The 17,966-nt window shown below is 38.3% G+C and overlaps 1 non-coding gene across 1 annotated transcript; it reads right to left on the minus strand.

Moving 5' to 3' along the window:
• Positions 1 to 4,959: 4,959 nt before the first annotated feature.
• LOC112861868 (small nucleolar RNA SNORA62/SNORA6 family) lies at positions 4,960 to 5,109 on the minus strand. The gene has a single exon (XR_003223744.1). It is a non-coding gene; the product is annotated as a small nucleolar RNA SNORA62/SNORA6 family (small nucleolar RNA).
• Between the last annotated feature and the right edge of the window lie 12,857 nt (positions 5,110 to 17,966).

Consider the following 17,966-nt stretch of genomic DNA (forward strand, 5'->3'; position numbering starts at 1 on the left):
GGAAAGAAATACCTAGAACTGTCCTTATAACTAATTCCTTTCCTTAGGAATTATTTTACATATTTAGAGAGAATTTGTTCTTGTGACTTCTGTCCTAAAGATATCAGTATATCCAGTCCAAGGTGTTTTCTCATTATTGGTATTTGAACTGTCATAAATTTACTCTGCCATGTGCGGTCAAGAATACCAGTTAAGGCTTCAAGGCCAAGAACATACTTTTCCACCTGCTAGCTCACACATATAATTCTTAAAGGATGGATTCCTCAGTTCGAAATTAAGTTTAAAACGCAGAGTTAATTGCTGAGCTTTTCAAAGAGCCAATTTTTGGGTTTATTTTCTCTGTTGTTTTTTAATTCTGTTTCATTTCCTTCCTCTTCAATCTGGATTATTTCTTTACTTCTACTTTAAGCTTCGATGGCTTTTCTTTTTTTAGTTCCATCAGATGAAAAGTTAGGTTATTGGTTAGAAATCTTAATTTATTTATCTTTTTCATATAGGCATGTGTAGATGTAAATTTCCCTATAAGCACTGCTTTATCAGAATACGATTTTGGCACGTTGCATTCATTTTTTTTTTTCATCTCAAGTATTTTCTAATTGCCCTTGTGAATTGTCTTTTTACCCATTAATTATTTAGGAGTGCGTGTGTTGTTTAATTTCAACGTATTTTGTGAATTCACAAATTGGTGAATTATCAATTTCTAATCTTTTTCCATTTTGGTAGAAGAACATACGTTCTACAATTTCAATCTTTTAAAATCTGTTGAGCCTTATATTATGGTTTAACACATGGTCTGTCCTGAAGTATGTTTCATTTGCCCTTGGGAAGAATGCATATTCCAATGCTGCTGGGGGGAGTGTTCTGTAGATGTTTGTTGGGTCTAAAGAGATTACAATGTTTTTCATGGCTTCTATTTTCTTGTTAATCTTCTGTCAGATGCTCTATCCATTATTGAAAGTGAGGTATTGAAGTACCCAAATATTATTGTTGAATTGCCCGTTTCCCCTCAATTTAGATAGCTAGGTATATTGACTTAGATAGTCCTGAAATCTATTACACCCTCTCTCTGATCTATGTTCTTTAGAAGTTTAAATATTTTATTCAAATTTTGAAACTTTAAACTATTTGTATATAATCCACAAAATCTTCTAGGGTTGCCTGGGTGGCTCAGTCACTTAAGCGTCAGATCTCGGCTCAAGTCATGGTCTCGAGATTCGTGAGTTCAAGTCCCACAGTGGGCTATCTGCTGTCGGCACAGTCCGATCCTCGGTCCCCCTCTCTCTCTGCCCCTCCCCTGCTCTCTCCTTCTGTCTCAACAATAAACAAACATTAGGAAAAAAAAAAAAGACAAAAAAGCGTACAGTCTTATAAATAAGAAAATATAATTATCGAGACCATGTAGCAAATTATAATATTCTATATTCAATTGACATTTAGTATCAAAATGTCTATAATAAGCTAACAAGAGAAGTATCTATTAAAATAAATTTACATCGGGGCGCCTGGGTGGCGCAGTCGGTTGGGCGTCCGACTTCAGCCAGGTCACGATCTCGCGGTCCCTGGGTTCGAGCCCCGCGTCAGGCTCTGGGCCGATGGCTCGGAGCCTGAAGCCTGTTTCCGATTCTGTGTCTCCCTCTCTCTCTGCCCCTCCCCCGTTCATGCTCTGTCTCTCTCTGTCCCAAAAATAAATAAATGTTGAAAAAAAAATTAAAAAAAAATAAAATAAATTTACATCTATGGGCCCAATAACTCCCACTCTATTTGATGTCTCACAGCCCTATAGCTCACATTCTTGGGAGATATATATTTCTATCCTCTATAGGACGTGAACACACAGAAATAGGGTGTTGTCGATAAATTCTGCACTATGTCCTGTATGGTTTATTGTTAGATATAAACCTCATATATGCACATGGGTGCACATTATTTGAATCATATGAATGCTTGGAGAAAATAATAAGTACTTACAAATATTTGGGTGCCTCTTTCCACCCCACCCTCCCCCCAAAATTCTTGGGTATATGAAGCAGTTTTTCCCTGCAGGTGAGACCTGATATCTATTTTCTTTTTGTATTTGTTTGGTAGCACAGATTATCCAAGCCTCCATCATCCAACCAATGATAAGATTATTCATCTTCACAGCAAAAAAGGGATAGGTTATTAATATAAAAACAAAGATAAATGGTATTTATAATTGTTGTGTAGAGCTCCAGCATCTGACACTCCCATGGACCGTTGTTAAGTTTTTATTTGCATTGTTATAGATATAATAGATGTCCAGAATGTATAGATGGGTAAGGCGGCCATATTCCACACCTTGCAGGGGTGGGAAGCACCATAAAAATCCTAGCAAATGTACATGGCATAATGGAATTGCGCAGTGTCCAACATATGTATTGTATGCCATGCTCTGGTGTACTTCCAGCTTATTATCAGACTCACGTCCACGATGCCTTGAAACTGTTCCAAATTTTGCTTTTAATTTTAGTTGTCTTGGCTTGCAACATTGATTACAGATTGGAGAATACTTTTCATTTCGATTTTTGGCTACGCTCGAGGGAGTCATGTTTTTTTTATTATGAAAAAGACTTTGGGCTTGTTATAATCTACATCCTTCCTACTTGTTTTGGAAGTCAATTAATTTTACCCCATCCATGAGCAGCACTTAAATTAGGAATCCATCAAAAAGAAACTGAAATGGTTTCATACTATCTCCCATCCCCTCCCACGTATGACCCTCGATAGGCATTTGTGCATGGCCACTGAAGACGTGTGACAGATGGGGAGGCAAAAATTGATTAATGATGGTACTAACAGAAATGGGAGGCCATTACCCCTTGGGTTCCCCTGACGTCCCTTAAGAATTCAGAATGAGTCATACTCCTCGTGTTGCATTTATAATCCCCTAGATAAAATGTTGTAGTTCTAAGCTCCTCTTGCTATGGTGAAGTGATACAATAAGTATGTGCATGTGCACATATATATGATAATGTTCTAATTACATAAAATTCTATTATATACATTATAATATGTATTTGTACAATGTTTTCACTCTCAACAAAAGTCAGTTACCTAAATCCTACGGCATGCCTTGGGATTTAACTCATAAAACCTAATTATTTCTTTCTGAATGATTCTTTCTTTCCATGCATATAGAGCACATTTGACCATAGTATCTTGTCTGTATAACCAGATGGCTCATAAATAAATCATTACAGGATCTAAGATCCCAGGTTCTTAAATATTATGTTATTTCATTTACCCTACATTTTAACTGGCTGGGTGCTACTATGATAAGATACACTCATGTAATATTAATGAAAGTTTAAAATGAAAAATCTTCTTTAAAAATAACACAATTTACTGTGTAAATTATTACACGTGTTACTCTTCAATAGATATCATGTGCCTTGTAATTTGAAAGCAAAGACAATGAGATAATTATATGCTTTGTGAAAATATGTGGATAATTTATTTATCTGAATCTATTTATCGTCTTTCTCTACACCTATTTTTGTTCCTATCTCAACTTCTACATAATAGGAAACTTCTATAAAAAGTGAAATACAGAAAGACTTCAAATAAATTATATGTCACTTTTCCATTATAATGCATATTTTTCCTAAACACCAAGATAGAGTTGACTTTCATAGACCTCTTTAGAAAACAGCTTCTCTACTCAGGAGATGTTGTGTACAGTGAGTAGAGTAACAGGCTCAATAAAGATCGGATGTTCTGCCAAGTGTGTTTATAACTCCTTGAATTCACATTTTCTCTTACCTTAAAGGGACTTTTTCCACATTGTGGAGTAGGAGTACAAAAGCTTGGGTTCAAATTATGTCTCGACTATTATTTTGGGACTGAGACCTTCAGCACATTAATCATTCTCTTTAACGTGGGCTTTTTTGTATATAAAATAACAATAAGAAAACCTACATTCCTGCATTGTTCTCAGTATGAAACAAGAATAGGGGCGCCTCGGTGGCTCAGTTGGTTGGGCGCCTGACGTCACTCGGGTCGTGATCTCACAGATCGTGAGTTCGAGCCCGGTGTCCAGCTGTGTGTGCTGACAGCCCAGAGCCTGGAACCTACTTCGGATTTTGTGTCTCCCTCTCTCTCTGCCTCTTCTCCACTACGTTCTGTCTCTTTCCCTCAAAAATAAATAAGCATTGAAGTTTTTTTTTTAATGAACAAAACATATATAAAGCTGGCATAATACCTGTTGCACAGGGATACATATTAATTCCTCCTCCACTGGCTCTATAAAGTAGGAGTATGGGATCTCATTTACAGAGTTATTGTGTATAATAAATAAGATTATGCATATAAGACAATTTAAACGGTGCTTTGTGCTAAATAAATGATTTCCCTGGTTCCGCCTTCGGTTATAGATAGATGGATAGATGATAGATAAATGATAGATAGATAGATAGATAGATAATCAGTTGGGATGATGTTTCTTCCTCAAAATCTTCCCTAGACTAACACACCTTTCTAAAGTAGAAGTTAAGTACTTTTGTACTCATGTTGAAGCACACATGAGTTTCCGCTAGAGTATTAAGTGTATGACATTATATTTATCCATTTATCCATTCACACGTGTTTATTTAAAAAAAAAATTTTTTTTTTTCAACGTTTATTTATTTTTGGGACAGAGAGAGACAGAGCATGAACGGGGGAGGGGCAGAGAGAGAGGGAGACACAGAATCGGAAACAGGCTCCAGGCTCTGAGCCATCAGCCCAGAGCCCGACACGGGGCTCGAACTCACGGACCGCGAGATCGTGACCTGGCTGAAGTCGGACGCTTAACCGACTGCGCCACCCAGGCGCCCCCACACGTGTTTATTTTTATTATAAGATGTTATACAGTATTTATTTTTTATCTGTATTTACATTTTCCCAGAGCCACTGTTAGTTCCTAGGATTTTTGTTTTGTTTTGTTTGTTTTGTTTGCTTTTTTCTTGTAGCAAGAATTACTATCAAACTCCACTCTTTGGGCCAGAGATCTTTGTGGAGATAGTGAAAGTCTTGCCACTCATGTAGACTACTACTGACACTTGTGAGCTCATTGGCCAACCAGCAACCTCAACTACAAGTTCTAACAATATGTAGCCTAGGGTGTTGTGTGTGTGTGTGTGTGTGTGTGTGTGTGTTTAATAAATGTTTATTTATACTTTTGAGAGAGAGAGAGAGTGGGGGAGGGGAATAGAGAGAGGGACAGAAAGAATCCCAAGCAGGCTCTATGCTGTCAGCACAGAGTGGAATGTGGAGCTCGATTTCATGAACCGTGGAGTCATGTCCTGAGACGAAAGCAGGAGGCAGACATTTAACCGACTGAGTCACCGAGACGCTCCTGCAGCCTGGGATGGTTTTAGGTCCATTTCTTTTTCTTGTTTCAAAGATGGGTGTTATAATAGATTTGTTTTTGGTCCTAAGAAAATGCTACGAAATGAAGTTTGTGATGTGCAATAATCATCTTTGTCTATAAGATATATCAAATTGCACAAGATACATTCCCTGTGTTAGAATTCTGGGAGGTCTAGATATAATCAAATCATTCATCATACCGTTTATTGAGTTTATCCTGGATTCTGAGCTAAGATAGCAATTCTAGTAGAAAGAACACACATTCATCAAATAAACATGTATTAGAAAGACAAGTTGCCCAGAGAAAACGTATGTGATACTAGGATAGCATGGTAGGGGGGGTTGGTCCAATTGAAAAAGTATAAGACAGCTTTTAAAGGAAGTGAGGATTGAACTAAGTTTGAAACAGTATACTTTATGAGATGAAATAGAAGAAGAGAGATTTTTTTTGGCATATGTAATCATTCGTGCAAAATTCTTCAGTGGGGAAATAGATAACTAATACAGGGTGACACTAATATCTGCTACTGAAGTAGAATGTGCTACTGTTTTTGGGTTTTTTTTGTTTTGTTTGTTTGCTTTTTATGACCATCTTTCCCAGTGTAGTGGAGAGTTCCAGAGGCTTTAACTTAGCTTTTTCTAATGAGAAACTCCTGCTCTATAGGCACCAAACCAGCACGGGAATGCGGCCCATTCCCTAGGAAGTCCATTCCAGGGTTTCACCGGCAGTAAGAGATATCATCATTGGTACGTGCATGGTCTCAGTAGACCATGTTGACTAGATTAGTATCAGGATTTTATTACTTGTCCTACAGAGGCCCCTACTCTCATGGGGGATTCATGGTGAGGCTTTGAATCCCAGAGAATCGATATCAACTTTACCCCTTACCTTAATGGTTCTTAAAATATCTGGCTATTAGTTTTTCCTCTCTGTACTATTACTCAAGTAAGTCACTATAGGTATCTTTGGGAAAAGACCGGGACATTATATATGCAGGTGCACTGATATTTTAGTGTTGTCTGCCTTGGGAAAATGACACTCCCTCAAAAAATGGGTTTTAGGTTTAAAAATTGGTGCAGGTCCAGAAATGGGTCAAAGGGTCATAATTTTTACTAGTGCCACAGCCATCAGACTTCTGACCATCTTTTCCCTTGCTATTGGGGTGCTCATTTCTATACAGTATCTCCTATCATCAGACCTTCCTGTAGACAACAATCACCAAATGAGTTTTTGTCATAGTATCGGTGCTCCTACCACTAGTGCATCCTTATTGCTTTGGTCAGTGAACGTCCGGTGGCCCATTCTGGGGACTACACTCACCAAGTGGGCTTCCTGATCTTCTACAGAATAAAAACTCCATCATATCCAATTCTCTAAATCTTTCACCCTTTGTTCTGTTGCCTACTATGGTAGTTTGGACACCTACACCTCACTTACTATAAGCCATCATTTTCTCAAAGCTTCTTTGACCCATCATGGTAGCGTATTTATTCCATCTCTCAGGGTTATTGCCACGACCTGAGATTCTATCCTGTGAGAGTGTTCCCAATTTGATAAACAATCCCTTTTCCGATTTCATGTTTCCTTCTTGATCCAGCACCTTTGAGATCTAGCCCTAAACACACTCACCCTCGCCAATCTCCTGTTGGCACATATGGCCTAGGTCCTATAACTCCTTCTGCATATAGTCCCTTTTCCCCCTAGAAAAGTATTGAGCTTCTCTGGCCCTGGTATGTTATTACCACAGAAAAAAATGTGGGTATTAAGTATTGAGGGGACCCTTGTTTTATTGCAAGACAAGGTCCTCTGCATCACCTTCCCTCACCATCCTTCAATAGGATGGGTTTGGGAGATACATAATGTTCAAGGACATCAACCTAGATGTCACCATCCCCTGTATCAGGGTTCCATTTTTTCTATCGTAGTCCTGATATGATAGTATCAGTACAACATATTGCACTTGCCTAATTTGAGAATGTATCTTTATTTGGAGCTCTTATGATTAAGTTCTATGTTATGTCTTTAGCTTTGTTCTCCTTCCACCTTCAGAGAAGGAGTGCTTTTTCATATTCTGAAGAAGTGGCCCTCTGCCCTTTGCACTTGTTTTTACTAAATCATAGTTACCCTACGCAAGAACCATCCAATTTCATTGTTATAATGATTACATTTTCAACTGTATTTTTTATCACATCCACTAATGTATTTCATGCCACAGGCATGCAATCCCAGCTCACCACTAATGAGAGCTGAGCAATTGCACTTCAATCTGCAGAGACTTTTCAGGCCACGTCCTGCCAGTGATGAGGTCCTCGTTGCCAACCGGGTGGTGGCAACGTTGAGTGGTCCAATTGCAACATCACATTGTAACGTCTACTATCTTGAACTCGTCCTGGTACAAAGTGTTGCAGGTCAGGTTCTCGAGGGCATAGAATAGAGTACAGGGGACTTACATGGTAGTATTCTCAGCTTCAACAATTCTTGAGGGAAGGAAGAAAGCAGGGTATGGCAGGAGGAGAATCAGAGCTTCAGTGCCGTCGCATTAAATCCCTAGCTCACCCAGTGAGCTCTGAAGCTAGAAATACTCTTCAGAGTTCTCTGACATTTGGAAGAAGGGGCAGGGTTTACGGCCTCACATTGGGCAGTTACTACATGTGGGCTGTCCCCCGGAGGGATGCATTAACTTGGGCATGAAGCCTTCTTCAACAGAGGGCAAACCCTGGAGAAAGTTCCATAGGACAGCCTGCAGCAGCATACTCAGGCTGGAGAATAAAACCTTCAGTCCTGAAGGGGAATCTGTGAGAAGTAGCTAAGAGTCCATTACAATCAGCTTGGGACACACCGTAAAAGAATATATACATAATGCAAAAGATAAAATACAAAACACTATATGATTCAAAACATTGCGTAATACGAAACAGCGTTTGTGTGTGTGTGAACTGCACCTCCCTATATTGCAGTAAATACTTTGATACTCAAATTTGGCAAAACACATAAGCAAATAAATTGAGAATACTACAAGTCTTATTATGGCTTGATATTATTCCACATTAAAAAAAATACCAAAAAAAAAATTAGGTAATTACGGACAAAAACAGAGGTAAAATATTTTAAAATATCTTGTCAAAATAAAGAAAAACAGAATTGAAAAAACATACATTTGTTGTTATTGTTAAGATTTCTGCAATGGGGGGAGCCTGGGTGGCTCAGTCAGTTAAGCGTCTGACTTCGGCTCAGGTCATGATCTCACGGTCCGTGAGTTCGAGCCCCGTGTCGGGCTCTGTGCTGACAGCTCAGAGCCTGGAGCGCATTTCAGATTCTGTGTCTCTCTCTCTCTCTCTGCCTCTCCCCTGTTTATACTCTGTTTCTCTCTGTCTCAAAAATAAATAAACGTTAAAAAAATTAAAAAAAAGATTTCTGCAATGGGACTAAAAAAAGTCTTTTTGCCTCTATTAAGATATTCCTTTCTTGTAATCCAACGAGTCCGAAACATTCTGATAGTGTAAAGACAAAAAGAACAATTTTAATTTAGTTTATTAAACTGAATTTCTTACTTTGGTTCGTAGGAAACCGCAAAAGGGGCTCTGATCTTAACGTTCTATCATACGTGAACTTTGACCTTCACACAGAAGGAAAGTGAAATGTAGTTGTTATTCTTTCATCACACTTGAAAAGGAAAACGTGTCTCTGCTCTCAAGAAAGCACGGAATTCTATAAAGTAGAAGGAAGTCAAGCAGAACGTAGTATTTCATTACACTAACCAATGCAATGTAAAATTTTGCTCCAGGATCAAAGGTAGAAGGTACGTGTGGCTGCCGCCTGTCAGTGTTGAGCTGCGGAAGGCACTGGGGGCTGTTCGAGATTGCTGTGTGCACGTGGCCATGACATGCTAGGAAAGTACATTTCTACCATGATTGGATATATGTCTCCTATTGTATTTTTGGAAATGGGAAAAGCATTCGGTACATATATTTTTTCTTGCCACGTCTACTTTTCTATTCCAGAAATGTGGCTAGGTAAGTTTTGGGATGATGGTGGTTCCGTTATTCTCCGACCAGAGACTATGTGTTGTCCCAGTAAATTCTGCCATCGGAACTACCAAAACACAATGACAGTCACAGCAGAGACAAACAACAAAGGCATGGAGTGGGAGAACGTAGCCCATTTGAAGCTTGAGCATCGACATAACCTCAAATGGAATTTCCTGTTGAATTTAGCAATGGTTCATCGCTTCTGCTTGTATATTGTTTATGCGAAACTGGAGCTAAGTAAACCAATCCATGACCTGATTTATCTGCCAAATGGATTGAACATTTTACTCTCTCTGCCTCAAAGGCTTGTCGTGTCTGTTTAGCTTTGCAGATGGTACATCCATTTTCCCGAAACAGAGCCACTAGATAGCAGCTTGCCAACATTTTCTGTTATTTAAAGTTCACCCTTAAAGCACACACAGCCTTGCTTCGCTTTCTCAGCCAATGTTCCACAGCATCAATTTGACATCGCCTTGTCTTTCAGGTCACTCTCGCAGAGTCAGGGGCTTCGTTATCAACCGTTTCTCTTAAGTTTCTACTGGGAAAATTATGGTGTCAAGAAAGCTCCTATTTTTGAGAAATGACTTTATCTTAGAAACCTGGACAATCTGTATGAATGTGCTTGGCAATAAGCACGGGATGAGAGTTTGTCGGCATTTTTCTAAAATAGTCTTCCCACTTGAAAGAAGCGGTTCTGCTTCATTCAAGTGCTTTCAGTTGGAATATTTCTATTATAAACTGAGTTACATGACTTAAAACACAAGCAAGTAAGGCATATTTCCATTGACGTCAAATACTTCAAACAATATCTGGGGGCTTTGGCGATATTTTATTATATATAGAATAGGAGTATGCTTTGTGAAGGATAGACTGAGATTGCTTTTGTAAGTAAAGAAAGGCAATTATGCAGCATCAGAGAACTTCAATCTATGGCATGTTCTCACTTTCAAAACCTCCAAGTCTTGAAATTTTAAGTCAAATTTTTATTCCTATATTCAAATGTAGGCAATGTTTTGCCCTGAGAATTTCATAGTCAATTATTTACTTCTACAGTTTAGGAATGGATCACCTTTTTCCAGTTGCGATATGGAGGGTAACTTGGTATGAAGGCTATGATAAAGTGATTTCAATGTGAGATGTTTCCCATCAGGGTGCTACCTTGTGCAAGGGAGCTTAGGTGACACAAGGAATGAAAATAGATGTTAACAAGACCATCTCAGGCAACAAATCAAACCTCACGGTTCAACCTACACCTCCCCCAATCAAAGGCGAAGACGGATATTCTTGCTATGGCACCAACTTTATTTTCTCGGACAAAAAGTGGTTCTGAAGTCTATGAACGTTATTTTTTATTATTATTTTTAAAATATAATTTATTATCAAATTGGTTTCCATACAACACCCAGTGCTCATCCCAACAAGTGCCCTCTTCCCTGCCCGGCACCCCCTTTCCCTTCCCACCCCTCCCCGCCCCCCATCTACCCTTAGTTTGAACTTTAATTAGTGAAATGATATGAGCAATGCTTATGAGTGTTATTGAAAGGGGGAAAAAGTAGGGGCGCCTGGGTGGCTCAGTCGGTTAAGCGTCCGACTTCGGCTCAGGTCACGATCTCGCGGTCCCTGAGTTCGAGCCTCGCGTCGGGCTCTGTGCTGACAGCTCAGAGCCTGGAGCCTGCTTCAGATTCTGTGTCTCCCTCTCGTTCTGCCCCTCCCCCATTCATGCTCTGTCTCTCTCTGTCTCAAAAATAAATAAACATTAAAAAAAATTAAAAAAAAAGAAAGGGGGAAAAAGTAAAAATAGGAAAGAAAGCAAGAAAAACCTTACGAAGGCATACATATGACATGTAGAATAGTTCTGCATGCAATTTACTTGCATATGATATGTAGTGCTCATTAGTGTATCCCTCATAAAGCTCATTGCATTGACCCAGTGTGTAAATGTTCCTCCTGTGTGGTAGGTTACATCTAGGAACTTTTTGGTGCTTTGTGTCCTTAGCTTACATACCAGAAATGAAATTTGTAATATTCTCTAGTTGTTTATTTTATCCCATCGTAATGAAATTGACTTGGATGCAGCCAGTACCTATTAATGTCAAATCATTGATTTTACATGTCTGTTTCTCTTTATGATAACTTAATTGCCTTAAGCTGATACTGAAACACAGGAGTCAACCTGAAACCTATTTTAAAACAAAATGAATGCATCTGCCGGCCGTCTGTGATATTTCTACTGATTTTTCATACGAGTACATCAGAGTGTCAAGAGATCACATATAGATATAAATTACTCTGTTAGCCACAAGATTAAAATAATCCTAAACAGGCAGCAGAAAATCATAACCTCTTGCTTTATCTGCTTGATTTCTGCATTGTTCATTTAACATCGCAAAATAAAGGTATCTGTGCGAGATGGCAAATTAGTTCACATCTTTTCTACTTTTATGAAGAGGAAGTAAAATCCACTCTGCCTGGGCTGTACGGACTCATGCCAGCGGCTCTTTTGTGAGTCCGATGCTTGAACTTTACAAAGGCTCCTTAAGTAGCTGGTCCTGTGCCAAGACCCTTCAGCCTCCATAGCCCTGAGGCTGTTCACACAGCCCAGAAATTCACTTGGTTTTGTCAGTTACAGACCGGAATAACTGAGGATTAAAATTTACTCATTAAAATGTTACCTACTACTAGTTTGAACTGTTCTGGTTTATTGCATACTGTGATCTTGATTCATAAGAAGTATCAATTTAATGACAGGCAACATGTTATAGACGATAAAGTAATAAATATATTGTTTCCAGTGCACAAGTGAAAGACACTTCCGGATTTATTAAGGAAAAACATTTTTTTAAATGTTTATTTATTTTTGAGAGAGAGAGAAAGACAGAGCGTGAGTAGGGGAGGGGCAAGATAGAGGGAGACACAGGATCAGAAACAGGCTCCAGGCTCTGAGCTGTCAGCACACAGTCCCACGCGGGGCTCGAACTGGAGAACTATGAGGCCATGACCTGAGCCGAAATCAGGGATTTAAAGCAGGCATTTGCTTACAAACACCATTTGGTATTTCCTCTGGGAGCACATATTGTCTTTTGCTTTCCCTTATCCAAATTGGTATTTTTGGAATTTTTGCATTTCAAGTGCAGAAGGAAGGACACCTGGGTGGCTCAGTGGGTTGATCATCTTACTTCAGCTCAGATCATGACCTCAGGGTTTGTGAGTTTGAGCCAAGTACCAAGCTCACTGCTGTCGGCCCAGACCCACTTAGGATCCTCTGTCCCCCTCTTTTTTGTGCCCCGCCCCCAACCTGCATGCACTCTCTCTCTCTCTCAAAAATAAATAAAACGTTAAAAAAATAAAGTGCAGAAGGAAGAACAAACACTAATATTTTATTAATTGCCAAATTGTGGTACCTCCACATGCTGGAATACTCGGCCATAAAAAGGAATGAATTATAGGTCTACACAACGGCATGCATAAATCTCAAAGGACTAAGTAAAAGAAGTCTTAAGGTGTATACTCTCCACAATCTCATTTACATGACAATATGGAAAAGATAAAACTACAGAGGTAGCAATAAGAATATTGTTTTCTAGGAGCTGGGGCTGGGACCAGGGGAATGGCCTTAAAGAAACACAGAGAACCCTCCTGCGATGATGGAAATGTTCTGTATCCTGGTGGTGGTTAAATGGCTGCATATATTTGTTACAACTTGTCCAACTGCACATTTACAGGGGTGAAACTTACCCTCTTTAAACTGTAACTCAACACCCTTTACCAAAAGAACTTGATAAAAGAACCAAGTAGATATTTATATCTTTTATTCTGAGCAAAATTGTACTGTATTTCCAATCTCATGACCAGGAGGGCTCTAATAATAGTAACTTTGTTTTCGATGAATTGGAAACAGATAAAAAAAAAAAAGACAACAAAAAAATATTGTTCTTATTCTTAGCCTCATACTCTTTTTTTCCCAGATGTGTCTCATTTTAGCTTATCTTAAATTTGAAAGGAAAAAAAAAAAGAGGAACCAAGTGTGATCACACTGACCAGCTGCTCAGAAACCTTTTTCTTTGCTGCCTGGTCACATGTCTGCCCCATTGACACCAGTCTCTGTAGATTTGGGTGAATCTACGCAGTTATGTTCTGGAATGACCTGGATTCACATTAGCTATAGGCCTAGTCCATTGAACAATCTCTGAACTCAGATCCTCCATGCTATTTTACCCTCTTACGGGTTAAAGTACCCACGCCTTATGACTTGTCTACGTGTTTCAACAATTTACCTCAGATTTCATGTCCGTCTGGAGCCTGAGAACATGACCCGATTTGGAATAAGGTCTTTGTACATGGAATCAAATTAAGATGAGGTCCCAGTAGATTAGAATGGCCGATTGATCTAAGATGACCGGTATCTTCATATGAGGGCCGGGATCCTGGTAAGAAGAAGAAAATTTAGACTCAGAGACACACAGGAACAACGCTGTGAGATGGCCGAGGGAGAGGCTGGAGAGATGTGTTTACAGGCAAGGAACACCTAGAATGGCCAGCAATCACCAGAAGCCAGGAAGAGGCAAAGAAGGATCCTCTCCTATGGCCTTCAGAGAGAAAGAGCAGGGTCTTGCCAACACCCGAGTGCAGACTCCTAGCCTCCAGAATTGTGATAATATAAATTTATTCTATCTTAAAGCCACCCAGTCATTTGTTATGGTGGCTTTAGTAAACAAATGCATCTTGGAAACTACATGTTGAAGACAGCGGGTTCACAGGATGTAAGAGAAATAAATATTTTAGATTTTAGGAACATTAGGAATAAAATGTATTCTTAAACTACTGAAATGTATAGTTCTGTTTGTTTTAGGAGCTGGTATTACTTTAAATAATTAATACACTTAAGCTCAGGAAAAGGCAATGCTCTGGAAATCGACACCATTCTCTGTGTGTTGCGAGTACTTCCCCCTTCGTCTCAAATATCCTAACAGTCAGGCAAACTGGAGGGCATTAATCCTCTTTGGCACCAAACGTTCTCTAACTCTTATTGAAAAGACAACAAAACACACATTTTTAAAAATCTGATTTAAACCTCTCCATGTTAAAAGCTTGGAGTGGTTTTGCTAAATAATGTCTACGAGACTTAGATTGGAGGAAATAGTTGATCTGAAAGAGAGACAGAGAGACACAGAGGTTCGGGTAACATGTAGTGATCCTTGTAGATTTCACGTGTCGCAGCCATGTCCCAATAACAGCCCCCACGCTTATGCTCTTTACAGAAAAACAAGAGCTGCTCTGGGCTGCAGGGCTGGGGACAATGGCATCACGAGAGGCTGAGAAGCCCACCAGTTAGACGACCATGTGGGCTTGTAAACAAGTGGTGTGGATAATGCCTTGTCAGCATCAACAGAGCCGTAAATTTTCTCCTAGTCGCACCAAATAGAGGAATATCCCTTCCTATCTTCTCTTCTTTAGGTCTGAAATGAAATACACCTTTATGAAAAATCTGGACAGAAAACTACACACTTTCTAATATTAGATCGAACACCTAGTTAACTAGAGTTTAGCACTAGGAATCATTTTACTTTTTCCCTAAGGACAAGCAAATAGAATGACAACAAAAGCAACACGAAACGTGTGCTTCTGCTCCAATCAAAACTGGTAGGGAATGTTGCCAGGTGGGAATTTGGTAATACTAAAATACCTTTTTTAGTTATACATATTGTGCTTTGCTATCTTGTACTCTTGTAAATTGTGTGTGTGTGTGTGTGTGTGTGTGTGTGTGTGTTTGTTGTGTTTGCCGGAAATAGGTAGCATATATTTAGAGAATAAGCATAGAGAGAAAAACACAGATGTGATTAAAACCAAGAAACTAACAGAGTCAACAGTTGAAAATATAACTTACATTGTTTTAAACTATATCATATCAAAGAGTGATTTTGATTCCCATAGACCCAATATCAATTTTAGGATAAATAGGTAAGTCTCACTCAAATCATCATCAAAGTCCTTTGCGCAACGACATGATCAGTGTATTCATGTCATTGAATATTACAACAGTCATTCAGGACTGTTGTGGTGAAATCGATAATACAGCCTACTTATTAGACTCCCTGAGACATGGCACCAAATCTCCATTTCTTCTCTCCATCTCCGCATTTAATAAAATCGTAGGCTTCCCCACCTATGGCGGGGCTCACTGGAATGATCTCCAAGTGCAGCTTTTACTTCTTACCACCATTTCCGCTAAATTTCTTTTATGGAGGGGGGTATTGCAAGATCAATCTTCCTGAAGCAAATCTCTGAAGCATTTCCATTGCCTCATTCGTGAGTTCTATATTCTATAGTCTTCATTTTTCAAAATCCTATGCGTCCTGGCATGACACACTTCCTCAGCCTTAGAGCCGGCTATGCTTGAATGACATTCATGTCATGTATACAAATGTAGTAAATGTATTTCACTAATAGTAACTCAAATTTTCTATCCTCTGAATTTTTGCCCATTTAAATATGGGGATTTTTTTCTATCCGAAATGCTTTCCTCTTCACATGTGTACCTATCAAGATCTTCTTCATTCTTTAAAAAGTAATTCAAATATTACTATTTTTGTAGTATATACATGGGTCCTTATGATGCACTTTGAATTCTGCTTTGTACTTATTTATCCATATCCTTTCCCATCACCCTAAAGTTTGTATTTTCCTTAAGATTTAAATAGAAACCGTGTCATATTTATATGTGTCTTCCAGAAAAAAAAAAAAAAAAAACTGGCACAGAGTCAAGGACGTGGAACTTTCCAAACAGTAATTATTTATTTTAATGTAATTTACAAAACTTCCAATTTCAAAATGTTTTATGTTTCTAAAGAGAAGGCTTGGACAAATAGAAAATGTGGGTTACATTTATTTTGTAACACTATCCCCAACTTGTTAAAGTACAGATATATATTACTAGAAGCATAACAAGAAACAGCTGGGAATTAATTATTAAATATTCTTATCTCCTAAAAGTAGTTGACTAAAAGAAAAAGGTTTTAGGAAATAACCATAATTTGAAACACTAAAATCCCTTCCGCTGAATGGAAGTAATGTTATCCCATATTCTTCTGAAAGTCTCATTGCCAATTTCTTTGTATATTTCTAAATGTAACCATTAAAAGACTAAGGAAACCACTGTAATTCGTGATAGGATGAAAGCTAGCCTCACTTCTCATAATAATATTTCTATAGTCTTGAGATAAAGATAAACCTTGTGTTTTAAATAAACACATTTATTGTCTTAAGCTACAATGCAGATTTTCTTCATTTTTATATTAATTTTTGATTTTACTTTCATTTAAAACTGCTAGATATTGTATTGTTTGCAAACATACATGACCCTTGATAAAATCTTGTTTAAATTTAAGATGAGAACAAATTGGACCAAATTGACCAATCAATTGTTGGTAATAGATTGATGGACTGAGGGAACTATGGCTGCATCCATCATCCAAGTAAGACAGCTTTGGCATTTTCATTATTCTTATTTATATGTGAATATATTTGATAAACCATCAGCATTATCTCCATTAGTATTATCTCCAAAATCCACATATTTCCCTCTATTTGAATATTTCTATGCTAGATATGAATATTTGAAGCTGTCTCCATTCTTCACAGCTATACATACATATATATATATATATATATATATATATATATATATGCACACCCTCGGTAAAAACAAAAGTTCCTTAGAACTTATCACATAATCTTTCTACTAGCCAAGAAACCCACCCTCAAACAAAATCATAAGGAAGGGTCCGATACTTATGGCACTACTCATTGGCCCTGTAATGTATCTCGTTAAATAGAAGTAATTCCCTTTACACAAAACAGTGAGATGGCTCACCGATATTTGCAGAGCTAGATGGGTAAAAAAACATTATGAAATTTGGGTGTCATCATAATAGGGTGCCATGTATACTTGGAATCATAGAACAGGATTTCTCATTGTCACATCTATTCTTCTTGAAAAGCATGCCTTTTCTCAATTCCCTGGGATCTTCTTAATTAGAAATTTTTACCCCCAAAAGAAATTAAAAAAAAAAACAAAAAACGTTTCTACCTGGTGAACAACAGTGGTTTGATTAAATTAAAAAGTTAACATTTCAGGGGCACCTTGGTGGCTAAGTCGGTTAAGTGTCCAACTCTTGATTTTGTCTCAGGTCATGATCACATGGTTTTTGAGATCACTCCTCACTTGGAGCTTGCATCGATAGTGTGATGCCTACGTGCGATTCCCTCTCTCTCTCAGAATAAATAAATAACCTTTAATAATAATAATAAAAAGAAAGTTAACACTTCAACCTGGCAAGTTTAAGCTTCTTATTCACCTCAAGAAAGAAAATAAATGCGTTATATGAAGATTTAGGTGAATGGCTCTGCCTACCAAAGGGAAAAAGAGTTGTGACCGCAAAATGGAGTTTGTGCAATCATATGCTGGAGGACCTACAAATGATTAGAATCTTCACACGTGGAAGCAAAGTAACAAGCAAAGTAACAAACCTCAGGATGTAGCAAAAGCCAAGGAGCCTCCAAGAGGCAAGAGG

The sequence above is a fragment of the Puma concolor genome, chromosome A1, assembly GCF_028749965.1.
Source record: "Puma concolor isolate L17-30 chromosome A1, mPumCon1.1.hap2, whole genome shotgun sequence".
Classification (NCBI taxonomy): domain Eukaryota; kingdom Metazoa; phylum Chordata; class Mammalia; order Carnivora; family Felidae; genus Puma; species Puma concolor.